The 22,182-nt window shown below is 38.4% G+C and overlaps 1 protein-coding gene across 1 annotated transcript in view; it reads left to right on the top strand.

Annotated features, from left to right (window-relative positions):
- The window catches only part of ARSB (arylsulfatase B), a 70,020-nt gene that overhangs the window by 10,751 nt on the left and 37,087 nt on the right, over window positions 1-22,182 (top strand). The gene's annotated exons all lie outside the window — the stretch shown is intronic.

The following is a 22,182-nucleotide window of genomic DNA, read 5'->3' as shown; positions in this document are numbered from 1 at the left end:
CTAAGGGCAGTTTTTTATCTTCTCCGTGACATCTTTGCTCCTGAATGAACTCCTGCTCCTTCTCTTTTGCTGGTAAGGGACTTCAGAGAGACTCTTAATTGCAGATTGTCCAAACCAACTGAAGGACAGATTGGTTAGAGCAGTTACTCTCTGGCTGTGGTGTCAGAGGTGCTAATTTTGAAGGTTGTGTTGTCATACTTTTTTAGTAAACCTGCTCAGTTACAGATCTGAAGACCTGCTTTAATTGGTCTTGTCAGGAGGTTCTGAGAGGTTCGGTGCATTGCCAGCGAGGAAGATGCCTGGTGCATCTACTGCCTAAGCATCTGCTGCTTCCTAAGAGGAAATAAGCACAGGTGCCTTAGCTGCAAGCACCTTCAATCAAACTAGTTATTTGACTTCATATATTCCCAAATATTACTTTTCTGTTTCTTGATAATTTAAGCTTGTTATTATACAGGCAAAGTTGTGGCTGATCACTGTACTTGCATTGGTCAGAGTTGTTGCATGTCAGTGATAAATAGTGAAAGGTGCGTGTGGTTGGTGTTTTACACTCCAGTGTTGGCTTTTATTCTTTTTTTAGGCTTCTTCCACATTAAGGTATGGGTGGTAGGAATAAATTTTTTTGAAATAAAAGAATATCTTCTCTGGCATATGATGCAGGTAATAGTAATGAGACATCTAGACTGATTTGTAAGAATATATTATCAAAGGCGGAAATGTTATGATGGAAATTAATTTCAAATGAAAACTGAGAAGATGTTGCTAGTCAATATATTAATTATTTTTTTCCCCTCTGTTTTAAAATCATGTGAAAACCCAAAATCTTTTGCAGGAAGTGTTTATGTACCTTCCCTTCCTTCTAGCATTAACGCCTCCCTATCCACCCTGCTTTTTCCGTGCAAAACCTAACACTCCAAACCTGAGTTCCTGAACCAAGAGTGACCTTGTGCCAGAGACACTCGCTTCTTTTTTCCGTTTGTGTTTAACAATTCCAACATAAGTGGAATCTTGAATTTTTCTTCCTGATTGTAGCAAATGCCAGTGCTTAAAGTGAAGTTCACTTGTAAATGAAACTCAGAAGTTACTTTTGCCCAGAGTCTCAAGCTGGTCATTTTTGTGTAAAGCTTTGACTTAAGCATGCTAATAGTTATCCTAGCAAATTTTTTCTCAGACTGAGATGAATGCTGAAAACAACTCATTTTACATGTTAACAATGTTTAATAATTTCCCACAGCTCTCAAAAGGTTGTCTTAAACTATGATTGTTATTAAACTATGCTAGTTTGTTCTCCATAATAGTGTTTAAGAAGCCATTATTCTTTGTGTCAGAATCTTCTACACTCAAAATCCGTGGTCAGGTTCAGTGCCCTGTCACTGGGACAAGTCCAAAGTTTTCTCAACTGTGTCTCATTTAACATGCTTACTGCAGACATATGGACAGTTTGTCAGGTTATTCCCGTTGGTTTTAGGTTAAAATTTCCCTCTGTGTTTCTCTTGTGTTTAGTGATGGTGAATGCTAGCATAGACCTGACACAGCAGGGTCTGTAACTACTGAGACCTGTTTAATTACTGAGACTGCTTACAATGAAAGCAGTCCCCTGAAACTGTTGGCGCTAGGATTGCTCCTATCATGAAAGCTGTACTGGGAGGGAGGGAAAAAAGAAAAAGAAAAAAAGAGAATTTAATAGGATGAAAAAGGACATTGTTCATGCAGCTTTGTAGGGCTAATTTTGTAACTATTAGAATCTTGTGTACATCAAATGCATTTTTTTTCCATGAGATCAATTTCCCCCCCCTTTTTTTTTTTCCACTTTGGAAAAGTCAGGAGAATAAAGAGGCAGTTCTGGTGAGTTACAAAAAACTGTAGAGGTTGATTTATCTGAGCACAACTGAGTAAAAGTTGCTCTGTAAATGCTCAGTAAAGTTACTCAGCAAATGATGCTCTGATGCAGGAGAGGTATAATGTTCCCTTGATGGAAAATGAAAGCCCTATGAGTGTATTTAGAGTACAACAAGAATCACATTAGCAGAATTTTATAGTAGAAGGTGTAGTTTTCTTTTTCTATGGTCCCTCTAATGGAAAGACTTTCAGTAGTCCTTCCGTCACACACACAAAACAATCTATATTAAGCACTGAAAACATAATAATGCATCAGCACTCTGAAGACACTTTTTTGAGTGGCTTTTCTGCTGCTTATATTGAACCTTCAAGGTTACTCTTTCCACTGAGAGTATACAGCATCAGACTGAAGTATACAACAGATGTTTTTTCATCAACTGATCTTAAACAAATGATTTTTGGTTCATTTCATTGAAAATACATGTTTCATGTTAGCCATCAGAGGGAGTGTGCTTGCATTTCTGTCACACTTGCAGCATGATTGAAAAACGTAGCAACAAATGGATCCTTCAGATGCAATATGGGGAAGCAGGGAAGAACTTGAGTTCAAATTAAGGGCAAAGTTATTCTCTAATTCATGCTGCAAGTCTCTTATCCGCAGTGTAGATCTCTGCTGTATATTCTGTACTTTTTTTTTTTTAAATGAAACCTCAGTGGGAGTTCTGCATTTGGAACATGTACAGAACAAGCATTATTCATGCTGTGAAGATCAGAGGGGAGAAATTTTCCCCAAATGTGATCCTTTACCACTATTATCGACAGTGCTTTCTGTTTAACTGTGAGTCACAGCCATGAGCTTAAATCACACAAAGGAAGGGCTCTGAAGTCCTGTTCTGTGACCTAGACTCTCAGCAAGAATGTTGGAGGTCAAAAATGAGATGCATTTACAGAGCTGTGCATTGAAGCTGTCTGGTGCTTGCTTGTATTGTGTCTGGCACTAGTAAGTGCTATTTAATTCCCTTTCATATATACAAAATTCACACAGAAAATTAAAAGAGGGTTTTTTTTTAAAAAAAAGCAACAGCTAACTGCCTGCTTGTTATGTTGATATTGGCAACCGATTGTAGTGTTAAATCCAAACTTCTGTGTACGAGAATTACACATGTAGACTTGTCTCCTGCTTATATCCATCACTTCATTTTTAAATAAGTACATATTGAACGGTACATAGTGATATCATGTCCGCTAAATAACTGTAAGGGTTTTAAACTATTGTATCAGTGTTGCTTGTAGTTCCCCTTCTTTGCTTTTTATTACTATGAACTATTGACTGCCTCCATAATTTCAATAGTATTTAAAACAAAATCATACAAAGCCCAGTTTTGCTTTATGGAAAAGAGATGTCGGCACTTCATGTAAATAAAACTGCTGGGGTTTGGCTTTCTGCAGTCTCCCCATCAGAAATAGGCAACAGCAAGAATGGTACAGGGATATGGGTTTCGTCCCGTCTTCTGTCTTTTGTTTATCTTTGTCTGAGGTTGTTTGCGTGTTGCATGTTACTTCTTTTATTTTTAGTTGCAAACTTCAGAAATCTGCTTTGTAGAAATATCGTTAGGTAGTGTGAGTCACTTCATTGACATGCTGTTTTCAACAATACTGAGACACTAACATTGTTAAATTGGCTTCTTAAACTCTTTAAGTTACATATGAAATAATTTCACAGTTAACTTTTAATATACTTTCCAGTTCTGTTTCAGTTGGATGGACCCTCACACTGACCTCCATATGGTTCTGATTAAGAATAAGAGCATGATTGCTCATAAAGCCCCAGCCCTTCAAAGGAGCACTAGATATGTAACATGTAACAAATGTTTACAGAATTAAACTGTGGATGAATTGAATATGCCATCTTATATCTGCCATCTTTTTCTATACTTGTTACACCCATTATTGTTTAGTTGTTGTGGATTAAAGGAACCTATATGGTCACTAGTGCTTGAAGTTGAATTGCATTTGGTTTTTAAAATACAAGATTGCAGTAGCAGAGAGAAAAATAAAAATCTCTGTATTAGAAAACAAAGCCAGAATTACACAAAGGAGAGAAAGAAGCAACATCTTCCATCATCCAGTTTAGTGGTTCATACTGTTTTGGATCAGTGAGACAAAGGTGGTTAAAAATCTGTCCTCAATCTGTCATCCCCTGTGATTCATCCTCTGTTAAGGTAATTGTGCTGCCTGGCTGATGGTGGCATGGTGGTAGGATCACTTTAGATGCTATGAGATTCAGGATTAGAAGTATATTTCTGTTGTTGCTGTTTACAACTCATAAAATCTCCTAATGAAGTAGCACAACAAGAAAAGGGGAAGAACGTCCCAAAACCATGTGACTTTGAGTTTCTTTTTAAGCTTTCATCATTCTCAGCTCGGGTATTGCACAGTGGAAACGTATCAGAAACTTGAGGAGAGGGAAGGAATTTGCTCCTTCCTTATTTTACTAGGACCTGGTGGGTATGGGTTTCTGTCCATTTCCCTGATTGCCCATCTTAGGTATCCAAACAGTGAAATGTCTTCCACTTCTGTGGGAGACTGTCTTGTAATGTAACACTACAGGTGATTTCAAAAAGCTTAGAAAAACTTTGAGTAAATCATCTTTCTCTGTTTTTCGTCACAAGTCTTCCTTGCATGACTCTTAGTATTTCTTCCTTGTCCTGTATGTTGTTTTAGACTACCGCCATGAATTTACATATATATTGGGTACTATTAAATTACCAAATACTATTAAAGGTACTAAATATTAAGATATAGCCAAATATATGGCATTGACTAATCAACTAGTTTCTTAACCAACATTAACAAAGGAGATAGCTACAACATCTCTTTTGTATATTGCCATTATTCTTTTAGAACCTAAATTTCTTCTATAACCAACTTTTGAACTTTGAATATGCAAGGAAAAGAGGAATACTGCTTTTAATATCACTAGGAATCACTCAGCGGAGTGAATATATACTAAATCCGTCATGTAGAGCACTAATATTTTTTTAATATCTGCTATTATGTTTTCTTAAATAGCTTGATTTTATAGAATCATAGAATGGTTTGGGTTGGAAGGGACCTTTAAAGGTCATCTAGTCCAACCCCCCCTGCAATGAGCAGGGCCATCTTCAACTAGATCAGGTTGCTCAGAGCCCCGTCCAACCTGACCTTGAATGTTTCCAGGGATGGGGCATCTACCACCTCTCTGGGCAACCTGTTCCAGTGTTTCACCACTCTCATCATAAAAAATGTCTTCCTTATATCTAGTCTGAATCTACCCTCTTTTAGTTTAAAACCATTACCCCTTGTCCTATCACTGCAGACCCTACTAAAAAGTCTGTCCCCATCTTTCTTAGAAGCCCCCTTTAAGTATGGAAAGGCCACAACAAGGTCTCCCCAGAGCCTTCTCTTCTCCAGGCTGAACAACCCCAACTCTCTCAGCCTTTCCTCATAGGAGAGGTGTTCCATCCCTCTGATCATTTTTGTGGCCCTCCTCTGGACCCACTCCAACAGGTCCATGTCTTTCCTGTGCTGATGACTCCAGAGCTGGACGCAGCACTCCAGGCGGGGTCTCACCAGGGCGGAGTAGAGGGGCAGAATCACCTCCCTCAACCTGCTGGCCACACTTCTTTTGATGCAGCCCAAGATACGGTTGGTTTTCTGGGCTGCAAGCACACATTGCTGGCTCATGTCCAGTTTTTCATCCACCAGTACCCCCAAGTCCTTCTCTGCAGGGCTGCTCTCAATCCCTTCATCCCCCAGCCTGTATTGATACTGGGAGTTGCCCTGACCCACGTACAGAACCTTGCACTTGGCCTTGCTGAACCTCATGAGGTTCACATGGGCCCACTTCTGAAGCTTGTCCAGGTCCCTCTAAATGGCATGCCGTCCCTCAGGTGTGTTAACTGTGCCACTCAGCTTGGTGTCACCTGAAAATTTGCTGAGGGTGCACTCAATCCCACTGTCTATATTGTTGAGGAAGATATTAAACAGTACTGGTCCCGGTATGGACCCCTGAGGGACACCACTCATCACTGATCTCCATCCAGACGTTGAGCCATTGACCACTGCTCTCTGGATGCGACCATTCAGCCAATTCCTTATCCATGGAACAGTCCACCCATCAAATCCATATCTCTCCAATTTAGAGAGAAGGATGTTGGGGGGGACCGTGTCAAAGGCCTTACAGAAGTCCAGATAGATGACATGAGTAGCTCTTCCCTTGTCCACTGATGTAGTCACTCCATCATAGAAGGCCACTAGGTTGGTCAGGCAAGACTTGCCCTTGGTGAAGCCATGCTGGCTGTCTTGAATCACCTCCCTGTCCTCCATATGCCTTAGCATAGCTTCTAGGAGGATCTGTGCCTTCCCAGGCACAGCGGTGAGGCTGACAGGTCGGTAGTTCCCAGGATCCTCCTTTCTACCCTTTTTAAAAATGGGTGCAATGTTTCCCTCTTTACAGTCTCCGAGGTCTTCACCTGACTGCCATGACTTTTCAAATATCATGGAGAGTGGCTTGGCAACTACATCAGGCAATTCCCTCAGGACTCTCGGATGCATCTCCTCAGGTCCCATAGACTTATGTATGTTCAGGTTCCTCAGGTGGTAATGAACCTGATCTTCTCTTACAGTGGGAAGGACTTTGCTTCCCCCAGTCCCTGTCTTGCGGTCCATCCACTCGAGTGGTGTGGGAAGTGAGGTTGCCAGTGAAGACCGAGGCAAAAATATTGTTGAGTACCTCAGCCTTCTCCTTGTCCGTTGTTACCAGTTTGCCAGTCATGTTGATCGGGTGGGTACACTTTCTTTGACCTCCCTTTTCTGGCTGACATACCTGTAGAAGCCCTTCTTATTATTCCTTGCGTCCCTTGCCAAGTTCAGCTCCAGCCGTGCCTTGGCCTTCCTGACGCCATTCCTACAGAACCGGGCAACGTCCCTATACTTTTCCCAGGATACCTGTCCCTGCTTCCACTGCCTGTGCATTTCCTTCTTGCCCTTTAGTTTGACCAGCAGGTCTTGACTCAGCCATGCCAGTCTCTTGCCTTCCTTTCCTGATTTCTTCCACCTGGGGATTGAGAGCTCTTGCACTCTATGGAAAGCATCCTTAAAGATCTGCCAGCTCTGTTCTGCTCCCTTGTCCCTGAGGGCAGTTTCCCAGGGGGTCCTATTGACTAACTCCTTGAACAGCTGGAAGTTTGCTTTCCTAAAATTCAGGGTCCTGACTTTACTCTTCGCCTGTCCCATGTCCCTCAGCACTGCGAACTCCACCAGTGCATTATATTATAGAAGATCATAAAAAATGATGAAAATGGAAGTACTTAGCTTTTTATAATTTTGTATTTCAGTATTTCCTTAATAATTGTTTAATAGAACAAATGCAAATAGACTGAAGTTTGAAATTTTATATACATAAATTTTTAGATTTCCTTCGTAACTGATTAATGTTGTTTGGAACAACACAGAACTGTCTCACACAAAGCTTTCATATTTATTTAGAAATATTGCTTCTCCAAGAGATTTACTTTGTCAATCACAGAGACAGCCCTTGCTTCTATGAATCAATATAGAAACATAGGGAAAATCTATCATGGATTCACTTGGGAAAGAAACATGCAATATTGTCTGGTCTGGGTTAAGAATTTGGAAGAAGCTGCAGGTGGTGTAAGATGGCCTTAGTCAAATAAGTAGTATCTGAAAAAGATTACTTGAATCCCTGCTGAGATGTTCTGGATCTGTTTTCCTTCTGTGCTTTTTCATTTTTTTCATACCTATATGTTCATCTAAACTATTGTTTGGTTAGTACATCTGTTTCGTATATTTATGAATATTCCAAAATTAAAGTATGCTCCAAATAAACATGTGAGTGAAGGCTAAACTCTACAGAAGAAACGGAGAACTTCCAAATAAAAGCTCCGCACAACTATCGTTCGTATTCTTTTCTCTTTCTCACTTTCCATTATTTCATGTTATTTTTGTGTACAGAATATAATAGATCTGTATTTGTGGATTATTTCACTTTAACAAGCGTTAAAGGAGTAAGATTTTCCCTCTCTGCCTTGATTCATGGGAGAGTAAAACCAGCAGAATTTACTTAGTGTCAGAATGTAGATGTGCTGAATGCCAAGGAAGCCATACGTTTTACAGATTTTTGAGTTAAAAAAACCCAAAGAAACACTAAAATCTAGAAATGCATGTTAGTTATTCCAAATTACAATTGATTTATAGCAAGATACTGTATCAGTTAAAAATTGGTTGACTTCAAAAGTGGAAGGAAACTTTTGTATCATAGTTTTGTGCTCTTGCCTATAGATTTTCCTAATCATCTGTTTCTCTAAGATTTAGAAGGGATTTAAACTTAGATGGGCCTAATGTTGCCCATCTCCTGTGTATGCAGAAAAGAAGGATTTTTTTGATGAAACAGGGTTGGGAACTATAATGGAAGGTTTTAGTATTGGAAAAAAAATCTGTAAAATAGCTAAGGCTAGAAGATGGAAAGTATGCAGCTTCAGAGCTAGCGAAGGTGAGCAGGGTGAGTTTGAAAGTAACTGTGCACATTAGTTGAGGGTGTTAAGATTTGGCCATGGGTGAGTGTATCAGATCATGTAAATGTCTAATGTGAAACTGGCTTGGAGAGCTCTTACTGCAGTGTCCATTGCAGGTTTTTTATCTCTTCGTATTAACACTGGAACTAGTAAGCTAATTTCACCTCCTTTGGTAAGGATCTTTCTTTGTATTTTTCAGTTCCTTACAGCTTAGTCTTAATCTTTCCTCTGCTTTCTCTATACGTTCCTACTATCTGTCTTTATGCCCTTTGCAAATCTCTGCGTCTCTGGATACCTTCAGGTGCCTCCTATGACTGGAATATCTGTCTCTTACTGTACAGCATCTATCTTTACATTTCTCTTTAAGCAGGAGGGAACACCCCTACTTTTTATCTGAACTTTGAGCGCTGCTGCCGTGTGGAATGCTGCCTGTGCCTGCTCTTAGGTTTGACCTCTAACTGCATTTTCTCCAGTTAAAATATAGCCAGAGCTTTGTGTACATTGAAGTGGGCTGACCCTGAATTCTGTATTAAGATTCCAGAGTTGCTTGAACTTGGTTGGGAAGAACCAGAAATCTGCAGCAGTAATTTCACTTATATTTTAGAGTAAATGGCTTTAACCAACTACGTATAAAAACAAATAATGCAGCAACTGTAGTGCATGTTTTTAATTATTAACTTTTTGTACTATATACGATCTACATGTTTAGGCTATGCAAAAGATTATTACTGATCAGTGCAGAGAACTGCATGTATTGGAGCACTGTGCTGCTTCTGATATCTTGCAAGAATATATTTTATCAAATTAACAATGAAATAGTTAGAATATGTTGACGTCTGATACGCAAAATTTAATGACAGTTTTAATAGTTACATCTCTTTGAGTCTGCTATTTGCACTCAGCATTGTAACACATTTTGCTATCAAATAAGCATTTGTAACAAGTGGATCTGAAGAATGACATCCTATGCATGCTTTTCTGTTAAGTCCGAATTTTTTCAATAGTATTCTTCCATTACTGTTCTCATGGGGGTAAAAAAAAAAAGTGGCTTCCATTACTTTTCTCATGCAAGTTGTACGTAGTTGCAGTTGTGGCTGCAAATGATATGAATTCATATCTGCCTACTTGAATGTATCATACATTACGCTGCCATCAAGCTGTATTCCAGTGATTTCAATGGACGGAAAAAGCAAAGCCTTTGTTTAAAACAGTTTAATAATAACATTTTACTGACCACAAATGGTTCACATTGACTAGGAGATATAAACTACTGCTGGCCAACAGTTGCAGTTCATTAGAAAGTCAAAGGTAGCAGAAAGAATGCAAATGCAAAAAAAATTGAAAGGAAAAATGCATGCCTCAGGAAGAAGAATATCTGTGTAGACAGTGATGCTGATGAGTGGGACTAAGGTTAGGGGCTTTTTCTGCCCGCAGGTGCCTCCCTTCACAGGCAATTGCCCCTGAGGTCTCTCAGCTGCGTTCAGGGACTGCATGTGGCTTCCTGTGATTCTCTCCAAGTGACCTTGGGTGGCTTGAATGTTTTTAATAGTTACAGTGGGTTTGGTTTATTAATCCAGATAGTTTTGACGGAACTGTGTTAAGAGTAAGCACACATGCAATTATACCAGCCTTTTTTAGGGACTGTTGACCTCTTGTGCGATCTGAGAGCTTTTAATTAACTTAACTCTTTAAATTAGTTTAGTCAGAGCCAAAAGAGCACATCTTGCTGCAGCCTAAGGCAAGTGAGAAGAGAGGCTTTGGGAAAACATGGACCTGAAGACCTTGACTAATTTAATGGGTCACTTATTCCATAATCCTGAGAGAGACTTGAAATTGGATTTTTGAAGGATTAGTAACTCCTTTGCTGAAGTGGGAGTAGGGGGAAGACGGGACTTCTGGACTCACATACACGAGTCAGGTAGTGGTTACTCAGGAGAGCAGAAGTCCTTATGAGGAAGATAAAACTGCAACTGTAATTGTGGAGATTGGGGGAGCTCACCACACAGGATGCCACCATTCCGTCTTGTTTCACCCTTGTTTACAGTGATCCTGTCCATTTGACTGAAACAGTAGATCTTTGCTAATGCAAGTTTGGACTGAGCAGGCTGAGGGAGGATCATGTGAGTGGTTTGGTCAATAATATGAAAGAGATGATAAATTCTAACTGTTGGTGGCATCAGGGATGACAAGCAATAGAGGACAGACTCCTTTTGCAAGCACAGGTTGAACCATAAAGTGGATGTGCTTTGTGGCTTTAACATTAGATAAGGAATTTGCAGAGGAAAGAAGGCAAGACATCTTCTGAAAATGAAAAGATTAACTTATTTCTGAAGTATGGGTGTACTGGGAAATACTTGGCCATCCAGGGCTAAAGCTCTGTTTATAGTGAAATACTGTCTTTGAGAGAAGATTCTGTTAGTGCATTATGGATTTTTCTGCTTCTTTCTCAGTATCAGCAATGGAACAGGAAACCAGTTAACCTGTAAAGTATAGAGTTTGCAGGTTAAACTTTCTAAGGAATGATCATTAGGCGCAAAAACATCAAAACCATAATGCCCACCAAGAGCAAAATATGCAATTTGACTATTTCTTTGAAGTCTACAATTGTTCCCGTTGTGCATATGAACAGCTCCCCTTTGAAATTGCTGAGAGTTATATGTGTATATGGGGACTGAATGTGGTCTGTAAAGCTAGATAGTTGCCAAGAGGAGAGATTTCACAACTTCAGGATTCAGGAAATACGGTCAAAAGTGGCAAGGATGATGATGTTGGAGAAAGATTGGATCTTGCCAAGAGGAAATTGCTGGTGACCTTACTGAACTAGCATGGTGTCTTGCAGGCATATTGCAGAAATTCAAACATGGGAGCAATTAGGAGAGGGCATGTTTTGGCATGTAGCTGGGAAAAAAATAAATCATAAAGTTGGAATAGAATAATCATTATTAAATTAAGAATTTTGAGTGTAAGTGCTCCTTCTTGTCACTCACTTGAATGTAACATTGATGTGACAAAATTAAGAAGGAGGAGAATATTAGGCACACTGTAAACACTAGGGTTTTTTCTGTTTATTTGGAGAAAATAGGTTCAGTTTTATCCAGCGTAACATCCTTTTTCTTAGATTCAGCAGTGTGTTATTCAGCCATTGTTACCTATCACCCAGCAAAGATGTTAAAGACATAAATAACAAGCAAAAAATTACTCTGAAATACTCATTCAGCAAGTATGTTCTCTGCCATTTCCCCACCTGGAAAACATAATCCATTGCTGAAAAACAGATTTATGAAAACTGATTAAAAGTACTGCTTAGGTCATTAAAGGGAAAGAAAATTATTTATGTAAACTTCCATTTCTCTTCATTACCTGTGTTTCTATGTCACCACATTACCTTATCAAATAATCCCTTTCCTTCCCTGTAAGCTTGATTGCATGTAGCAAAAGCTGAGGTAGCTGTTGGGAGAGGCTTGGACATTGTTAAATGTGCCTATACAAGACTGATGCATTTTCCACCTTGTCCGCGCATGCTGAATAAACTTCCCTGTTTCATTTCATTGTCACCTCTAGGAGAATGAAACAACCTACAGGAGATGGAATAGTTGCAACAGATCACAAAGTAATTAACCTTTTTTGTCCCCCCTGAAGTTTAAGACTAGTGTTATAAAGAGTATTATTTTCTTTACTCTTTTATTGATGTATTTGGTTTAGACAATTGTGGAATGGAATTTCAGTTTTTGTGGTTTATGTGCTTGGTGTGAGAGTTAGCTTAGGGACAGATACTTCTTACTAAGGTGCATGCTGCCCTTTTTTCAAATGTCTGGTGTGGTAGGTAATAACTAAAGAGTTTTGTTTCATTTTTATGTCTTTATGTCAGCAGACGTGTGTTTCTTTCTGCTAGTGAATTGAGCCAATATATTCTGGGTATAGCTAGGGCCCCAAGTGATTAAAAACTTGAGTCACTCCTCTCAGACAAAAGTGATGTGAAAAACAGATGTAAATCTGTCCAGTTGCCGGAATCAAGTCATAGTTTGCACTGTGTAAAGCCAATGCATGTGCCTACACTTAAGAAGAAAAAAAGACATCTGGCTCATAGCGGATGAAATATAAGAGTTGTAGACACACAGGGGGAGTTGGGTAACTGCTGGATGACCAGGGATCAGCTGAAATGCTCCTGACACTGAGTGGTGGCCCTGCCACTCCTGCTGTTAGGAGTGGACTTCTTAATTCCCTGCGTTGAGGTTTCTGCTGTTCCTGGGCTGGTTGGAGTGTTTCAACATGGGCCAGTTCTCCCTGGCTGCAGGCTCCCGTCTGTACTGCCTTCCTGTGCGCAGGCTCAGCTGGACCGTGCACAGCCCTTTTCTTCCTCCCCAGTTTTTCTCGCGAAACCTTTCCCAGCTGTATCCTGATGTACTAAACCACTTAAATTAGCTCCAGATTGCCCTGTTTATCGTGTGCCAGAGAAGTGACAGAAGGCAATCGGAGCAGACTCCTCTCAAGTAAACACCAAGGAAGAGGGGGTACAGAATATTAGGATGGAAAATGTGAGTTCTGGGCACAATCCTGAGGCTTTAATGCCTGCATATTAGAACATTTGTCTCTGCTGTTTGCATGTAATTCTAAGTTTTGGCAGCTTCATATCCCTGGAAGTGGGGTTTTTTTGCTTTTATCTTTTTAAAGGAAGAAAAAAAGGTGTTAGGTCAAAGTAGTCATTTCTTCCCTCCCCCTCAAAAGATGGAACTGGAGAAAAGTGAAATAATGATCCCCTAAGGCTGGCAGCCTTCCCTGCAGGCCATGCACACCTTAACGCTTCTGCTGCATCAAAAGTCAGGGCCATCTTTTCTTGTACATGACTCTGATCAGCAATAGACATAAAACTAGTTTTCCACCAGCTCCTGTCCTCAAGGTTGGAATTGGATCCTCTTTTCTTACCTTACAGCTGCAGCCTAAAGTACAAAACCAGCAGGCCTGAGGTCGGGTATTTTCCATACATCTGGAAGTATGGATGCGTTAGTTTTGGCTGATTGCTGCTTATACAGGGTGTCCGTAAGCACAGTAACAGTGGCCTGACTTCCTGCTCTTTTTCCTCCAAAAGCTTCTATAAATATGCCTCCTAATTAGATTCATAATGTTGTTTGGATAACAGTACTAGGTTTGTTCTAAGAGAGTCACGCTGCTTCCAGAAGCAGAGGAAGAAACCCAAATGTATTCAAAATAAACTTCCGAATGCTTTTACTGAATAAAAACACCTAGATGTTGCCAGCTATTGGGCAGTCTCTGCACTTAGAAAATTGAATGCTTGAAATTCAGTGCTTCCCAGCATACTTGTGGTCGTTTGTCAGTCCTGTCCAGTCCTCCTTTTATTGAGTGTCTGTCTGCCATATGGACATATCTCTTCTGTTTGGTGGGGAGAGGGGGGGGATGCACTTGGAAACTAAACATTGTTCTGAGTTACATTTACAACACTTACTTATTTTGAATGGAAAGGGGGAGCATATAGGAGGGACTCCGTTGTGCCTTTTGCTAAGCAAAGAGAAACCACCTTGCTTCCACTCTCATCTTCACAAAGCAATTAATCTATTAATCAGAAGCAAGAAACTGGAACAAGTACCAGGAATTATTATTGACCATATTTCCCCTTCAAACATTTTGTGCACATATTTCTTGCTAGATTACATGCAGTTGGTGGCTTTAGTATGTCGGCAGCCTTTAGTTTCAGGAATAGCAGGAGCTTAAAAGGTTCCTTTTTCTCATTATTTTGAAGATGCTTTAATTTGATAACATATTGAAATGCCCAAATCTGCATTATAAAATAAATCAGAGTTGTTTTTTTCTGGTCTGTACTCACTTTAAGAATACCGTGAGGCTTTAGACAAGCCTTTCAAACAGAGCTTGGCATGGTTTATGTATCAGCCAGATGTGTGCTAGATCAGCTTACTGCGGGGGCCCATGAGGAGAAATTAAAGGGTATGGGAGTTTTCTCTTGTAGCTTCAGAGAAATTAATCAATTTTAAAAAGTAGGAGCTTAAGCACAGGTGGAAAACAGAAAAAACAGCTGTGGCATGCCAATGTTGGATTTGAAAAGTACTGTGGATACAGTAAGAGTATTTGGCAAGTATTTTGTAACTGTTTTCAGGAAAAAAGGAGACCTAGGTGTTTGTAGCCAGGAGCCAGAAATGTTACGCTAGATCTTTACAGACTCTAATGGTTGGTTAAAGTTATTAAGCACCAGTACATGATAAATGATTAGTGAATTGAGTTGTGATATCTACTTGTATTTTTATGATCCTAGATGCTTAAAGTTAAGTTTTCTTCTTACTTTGCCCTTGCAATGTATTACCTCAAATGCTTTCTTTGTGCTGTGTTCTGAATAGGATAAAAAAGTGGTTGTGTAGTCAAAAACTTTCTTGGCACAGAGCACTTGATTTTTCTCTCTTTTTTTTTTTTTTGACTGATTCCTAATTGAATACTTCCTTTAAATGTTGGTTGGTTATTTCTTGCTCCGTGGATATATGAGTTATATACATACAGATCTGTTAAACTTTTGGATGGCTATTTTTACAGATGAACCTAGGTATCCAAAAGAAGTTATATATTTAAATTTATTAACCTCATTATCATAAAATATTTTGCATGTTGATTTTTTTTGTGATATCAAGCAGTTTTGGTCTTTTGTTACTTATTGCTAAAATTTATTTATGCAGAATTCGTTGTGCTGGGAGACATACAATACAAAACAGTCCAGAAGTACTTATCCTGTTGGATTGTTGTGCTGAAAGAGGGGGTTTTTATTTTCTGTCAAGACTGTTATTTTTCTTATAGGAAATAATTAATTACTGCTGTATTTTCCAGAGTTATTGTTGTAAATATTTTCCATATTCTTGGATCACTCTTTGTTCTACAAATGCCAAAAACAGTTGTTAAACTTACTGTGATAATTAAGATTACTAGGACACGTATTTAGGATTACAGTTCTGCCATTGTAACCAAGGTTGTATAATACGTACCACAAACATAAACTCTCTGGGTTTATCATCTTAACGAGAATGGAAGGTTTAGAATAAATAGAAGTTAAGGACAGTTTATGTAAACCCTGCATATTTTTCTGAGGTATTCTTACTGTCTAACACAATTTGCACACTAAATTTAATCAGCAAGGGTGGGGGGTTTTTTCTTTTTTTTTTTTTTTTTTTTTTTGGTAAGGAGACTTATGAGTAGCTTCTTATTTGAACTAAGAAAATACAAAGACTGAAAAGAAATACTGGAGTTAAAACTGCTTAATAACGGCACCAAATACAGTCCTGGATGAATCTGTGGAGAAACTCTGGCAAGCCCTCTCCTAGGAGCTTGTCTAGAACAATTTGCCAGGCGTGTCAACGGGACTATGGGGTGTAGCTCAAATGTGGTCTTAAGAAGAATGCAGCAACCTGAGTGGTCACAAAGGAGACAAAAAAAAAGGATAGTCTGTTTAAAAAAAAAAAAAAGTTACTTTTCTATAGTATAATGGAAATAAGATCTAGTCTGTTAGAAGAACATAAGTAGCTATACAACAAGGCACATTGTTGCTTTTGAAAAAAATGCAAAATTATTTTAGGTATTATTTACCATTTTTAATTTACCCACTTAAGTCCTGTATAAGAGCTAGTGAAAAAGCAGTGAGGGAAATCTTTAAAGTGAAGACCAGTTTCTCGCCTGTTTGCAGTGAAAATAGTACCTCTATTCTAGAGCATTAATGTGAGGCAACATCATGAGCAGAAGCTGCTAAGATAGTGTGTGCAGGTAGAAGTTGCAGAAAGGAAGTCACTTAGGCCACTTGTCCACATGGTGAAGAAGGTTAGCGTGTTTGCCATACAGTACTTAAGTGTTCTTTGGAAACTCTTTTTACAGTGTTTTTCCCACCATCCAAAAAATAAAACACAAAGGTCTATTTATCGCTTTTTAAATAAGTTTTTCATTCCACTACATAGGTAGTAACGATTTTTGTGCGTACAAATGGGGGAGATTAAGCTTACTTTCTTAGAAAACTGGCCTTATACAGTATTACAGGCCTTGTTTCCATTTAATTTCTTCTCCCAACAATAACTTTCGAGCCCGTTGATCAATTTAAACTGAATTTGTCAGAGGAGTGAGCTCTGACACATGAACTTTTGACAAATCTATTAATGCTATTAATATTGCCCCTGAGTTCAGTAAGCACTGTGGACTTGTCTTAGCAAGGAGTGCGCACGGGCGAGAGATATTTATGATCCTGGGAAGGACATTTGTCAGGGTTCATTCTTAAGTCCACACTTTTGCCTTTTTGGGTTTTCTATTGTCTAATGAGGTATAAATCCCAGATGAAGCTTTTCCCATAGTTGTGAGTATCTATTGCCGATGTGGGTTATCTTCATAGTGTGAAGCAGACTGTTGCTTCCGTTCCAGGGTAACTGAATAAAAAAGTGAGTCCATCTGAAGACTTGAGTCCATATATGCTTCATTAGTTATTGCTCTCAGAATTGTTTTATTGCTGTTTCTTATTGTCCAACTGCTCTTCAAAGAGGTTTTAGTCATTAAACTGTTTACTAGTTACATACATCTCACATCACTGCATATATATACTGCCCTTGTCAAAATGTTTGGCAGCTGGCAACTCTTCAGAGAAGTGTTTGGGAGAAACAGAAGGGCCTCTCTGCTTAGTTTTGTTTATTGATTTCTTTAAGAACCCCTGCAAAACATCTTTTACAGTTTACAAATGACAGATTTAACAAATTAAACTCTTTCTCATGTATATGACAATGAATATTAATTACAAAAGCAGATGTTTGTGAAAAGAAAAGACTGGCCTTCATTTTTAAAGGCATATTCAAGAGGTGCAAGCTTTACTTTGCTTTTATTTTGCTTATGTTGAAAGGTTTTTATTAAATAAATTTTAAAAAAGCACCTTCCTCTTCAATACCTCTAACAAACCCCCCACAGTAGTTTAAAAGACAGTCACCTTCTTTTTGAAAATAGTTTATATTCTCTGATTTTCTCTGTGGGAAATGTGTCCTATTTTCATCCAGAATCTTTTGGGAGGGAGGTACTATGGATTTTTGTTGTTTCATCTTGCTCCATTAAAGTATCTTAACGTGAACGGCATTGGATGGACTTAAAGATGGGTGAGAAAATGATTAGGTGTAAATAGGTGTATGAGAGTGAAAGAATGTAGAAATAGTTCTATAAGAAATGATTTTTTTCTTGAAGGCATATTTGGGTAGTTACTAGAGTTAGAAGAAAGGCATTTCATTTTTTGCAGATATTTTAATCAAAACAGAAGACAGAAGTTCTCACTTCTAAATTTTATTTTTGCTATAGCAATGCATGGTATTTACTGAGGATCAACTTCTCCAGTACTTTAAAAAGTATTCAAGGGGTTAGGGTACTGTGCATGACTATTTTGAAGACAAAAGTTATTCATCTGAAGAGCTTTGTATCAATGTATTTTATCAGGATGTATGTCCCACAGATACACTCGTATGGAGAAACTAACATAAAATGTGGTGGTGTTTTCAGTTTGGAAGCACTGCATTGGTTTGGGGGGGGGTTAGACCTACTAATTTTGTTAGTATCAGTTCCAATGAAATTATTCAATGTAGCAATTTTTTTTTTTTTTAAGTTACGTTAGATCCTATCAGATTGCTACTCCTTCGATACTGAAGGGCAACAAAAAATTCAAAAAGAATTATGCTACTCACATGAGTCATGTAAATTGGCAGAGAATGACAATATTAGAGATGAGCCTGCCTTTTGTACCTAGGGACTCTCTTGACCAATTCCTGACCCTCAGAAATATTTATTGCCCTTAAGAAACTGTTCTGTCTGTGACTACATGGTTCCCTCAGATCTAACTGTTGCAGGCTCCCTCCCCAACGCTTACAGCTGTCAATGTTCTTCCTTTTCTCTTTAGGATTTTTGCTTTCTCTTCCACAGTAGGCATGACACATCTTCCCAAATCAGTGCAGCATATCATTGGTGTTTATGATACAATTACTACATTATACAGATTTCTCCATAGTCAACAACACCGATGTTAATTCAAGGGTGCGCAACTTTGATTGAAACTACCTTTTAAAGTAGCCAGGATGCTTCTGTTTCTCTCCTTTATTCTGTTGCTTTGCCATTTACCCTGCATACGTCTTCCGTGCATTTTTTCATTGGTGGTGGTAATGCCTGCTGCAAACTCTGTTTCAGCCCATTCTTATATCAGCAAGAATGTCTCTCCCCAATGTTCTCTTTCCTTGTCACAAATTTCAGCTTGTAGAAGAAAATTCCATCAGAATGGGAAAAAAGCATCTTGGTACCCCCCTCCTTAAAATAACACAGAATGATGGGAGCGATAAAAATACTGTGCGAAAATAAAGGTAGCTAAACACCTATCAAAGCAAGCCAAACCAAGCAAACAACGAAGCTCTTTAAAATGTATGATGCTTCCATTTAAGAAAGCAAACAAAACTGAATAAATTAGCTAGGTGACGCTTATGCCAAGTACCATTATTTCTAAGTATAGCCTTATTCTCTCCCCTTTCATCCTTTCTTTAGGGACAAGAGCTGGTTTGTTTTATGATTTTTCTAATGCACATAATATGTTGTGGGTACTACTGAAGTCTAAATTATATAGATGTAATTACAAAAATGATTCTTGCAGATAGGAAAAATATGCTCACTACATTTTCCAGACTATTTCACTATTATTTTTAATGAAGATCATATTTGATGTTTGTCTCCAGGAAAGAGATAATTGAAGTATCATGCTTGGGGGAGGCTTGTGTTTTCAGCTGAAGTAGCAAGGCTGAAGCTTTAATAATAAGAAATGTTATAAACCAGGGCCTCTAGTTGTAGGTACCTTGATTCCAAAAGCTTTGCTCTGGAGACTGTCTGCTGAGATTAGGTATTAGGATGAGTCATGGAGAGAAACAGTTGCAAAAATGGATGATAAATCATTCAGGAAATATTGTTTTGAAGTGGATTTAGGGTTGGATATGAAGCCAGTGTAGACCATGAAGCAACAATGATCCTATTTGTCTCTTATGTAAGTGAATGTTAAGTGTGTGTTTTAAACTACTGGGAGTTTCCATATGGACTTTGGAGTTTGTTCCATATTTGAGATACTTTGCTAAAATAGCATGAGGAGTTAGTAAGGAATAACTTATTTGGGAGAATACGAGAATAGCTGTACTTCCACGGACGAAGGATCCATCTAGCCAAGCATCCCCTTGCTACAGCAATACTTGGTAGCACGTGCCTAGGAAAGAGTATTGGGACTCATTGTTTGTGCCTTTCACCAAAAATTTTGTGAAAACTTTCAAATCTTCAGCAGTTTGTGGCTGAAGAAATTCCTGAGACAGAGGTGATGTCTTTTCATGTAAGAACTATCAATTATTTTTTCATCTTTAACTTCTCCAGTGACTTTCTGAACCCATGCCAGCTTTTAGCATCAATTGTGTACATCCACAGCTGTATCTTAGGGGAAAGGTATCTGAACACACACACACACAGAGCAGGTACCCATTTGGTCTCTTGCTGTCTAGACATACGCTCGTAGGTAAGACTGACTAGAACTCCAGTTACAGTCCTGTAGTGGTTGTTCATGCCTGCCTTTCTGCCACGTCTATACCTCATGCAATCAGTGGCTTCTTGTTTATTCCCTCCCCCCACCTTTATTACTTAATGGTTAGCTTAATATTTCATCAATGCAGACTCCATTATGGTCTTTCATTATTATGTAACTTGCTCCTCTTTAACAAATTGTTGATATTTGAAGTCCTAGATAATATTTCAGACCGTATGGAAGTAGTTATCTATAACTTTGAAAAATGGTATCACTTATGTATAAACTGCCAGTGACACTTCAGCTCTGTTCTGCCTGCCTAGAAAGGAAACAAACTTCAGTAATCAGAACAGAAACCATCCTTTTCCCTCCTTCAACACTTTCTTGATAACTCAGTCAAGAAATTAAGCAGAAAGGGTCTCTTGAACATCAGTTCCTGAGGGAGAAGGAAATAGTAATGTTCTAGCAACGTGAAAATGAGAAGTCAAAATGAGTGGGATGAACCTTGTTTAATATGTCAGTTTTTTTCATTTACATATCAGATAAGCTATCAAAACAGGATTTTCCCCCCCACCCCCTTTTTTAAACTTAATGTACTATGTCTGAATGCTGATATCACACACGAGTTTTTGCAGGATATATGTTAGATGGATAGACTCCTTGTCTCAGGGAATTTATTGTATAATGAAACTGGTACAACGTGAATGTCTTCTATTCAACTACGAAAAGTAAAGAAAAACTAAGTATAATAAAGATTTGACTGTAACCCAGGAAATGCACACTTTTCTCTCTCTATTCTTCAAAAAGACAGCCTACTTCTATAATTTTCTTGCTACTTTGTTGCTGATTTCAGGACTAAAAAACCAATCTCATGTGCTAGTATTAAACTGATATGGACAGTAAGTAGCCTGTGATATGAAGAAGATATTTAACATACAAAGATTTGATCCCACTGTATGTCCAAAGCGTGCTCTAATATAGTGTAGATAAGGTACCTTTTATTCTAAGGCCATCAAAGGTTAAAAGCTACTGAAAGCCGTGAGTATCCCTGACAGGAATTCCTGTTTACACTAAGAGTAGAAGGAATTGTTGAACCTGATTTTTTTTGTAACTGGTAACTGCTTAAATTCTTAGATCTCAGTGCTCAGCATTGTTGCGTGAGAACTATTAGTAGCTAGTATTTGGTTGCCTGCATTTCATATTGAAGACAATAAAGCTCTTTATTTATTTTTAACCCAAGAGTGCTGGACACACAAGCAGCCCTACTAGAAGCTAGTTGGGCCGCAGAACATTTTTACACTTTTCAAATCATGCTATTTTTTCCAAGTGCTTCATTTAGCTTAGGCTTCCACCTTTTAAAGTCTTCACAGAGACATGCACTAGTTTATTCCTTAGTAGAACAAAAAGGGTCTTCTGTGTGCAGTAGAAAGCTGTTCATAGTGGGGGTTTACATTGATCCCTAATTAATAAAACAGAAGGGAGATAATTTTGTTGTGTTGTGGTTACAGTAAAGTTCTTCTCTAAGGTGATGGACATGTATGTCTTGTTTCTTTCCTCAAATTCCTGTTTTTTAATCAGAAAATACAATATAAACATGTCAAATTACACTGAATGTCAGTTCAACAGCTACTATTTGAAATAATTTTAACCTCATTAAAATACAGAAAAATTATGCTTAAAAGAATTGCTGTCAATGACTCTTCCGAGATCATTACAATAGGTTTGAACAGGAAAACTGTACAGCAGTACTAAAAGTAACTTCAAAGAATCATTAATTCTGTTAGCTTCAGGAATCTGGATTTTATTCTAAGTGTGGAAGCTTGGTCAGAGAGAGTTAAAAAAAGAGTTATATGAGCTGTCTCTAATTCATGTAGATATTTCTGAGTTACTGTAGTCACGGTTCAACTTTTTCTGTAACCATCTTATATGTTGTTCTCACCAAACAGAATAAATTCAGTATATTTCCGAATCGCTTCAACTATTTTAACTAGTTTCAACTCATTTTGTTAGGGCTTTCTCCTTCTGCCTGAGAAACAGTCTGTTTTGTGTGACATTACAAATCAATGTGGCTGCCTAAAAATCTAGGAAAAAAATGGTTCTAAACTAGGAGTATGGGTATTGTCCTGACACTGGAATAACAGTTTTCCATTTTAAGTATACCATACCGCTTTGGAAAACAGTGTATTCTGCGTACTAGTGATGGCATTGATA

This window comes from Gymnogyps californianus, chromosome Z (assembly GCF_018139145.2).
Source record: "Gymnogyps californianus isolate 813 chromosome Z, ASM1813914v2, whole genome shotgun sequence".
Lineage (NCBI taxonomy): Eukaryota > Metazoa > Chordata > Aves > Accipitriformes > Cathartidae > Gymnogyps > Gymnogyps californianus.
Note: the sequence above shows the minus strand (reverse complement) of the source record. Positions and strands in the feature narration are given on the sequence as shown.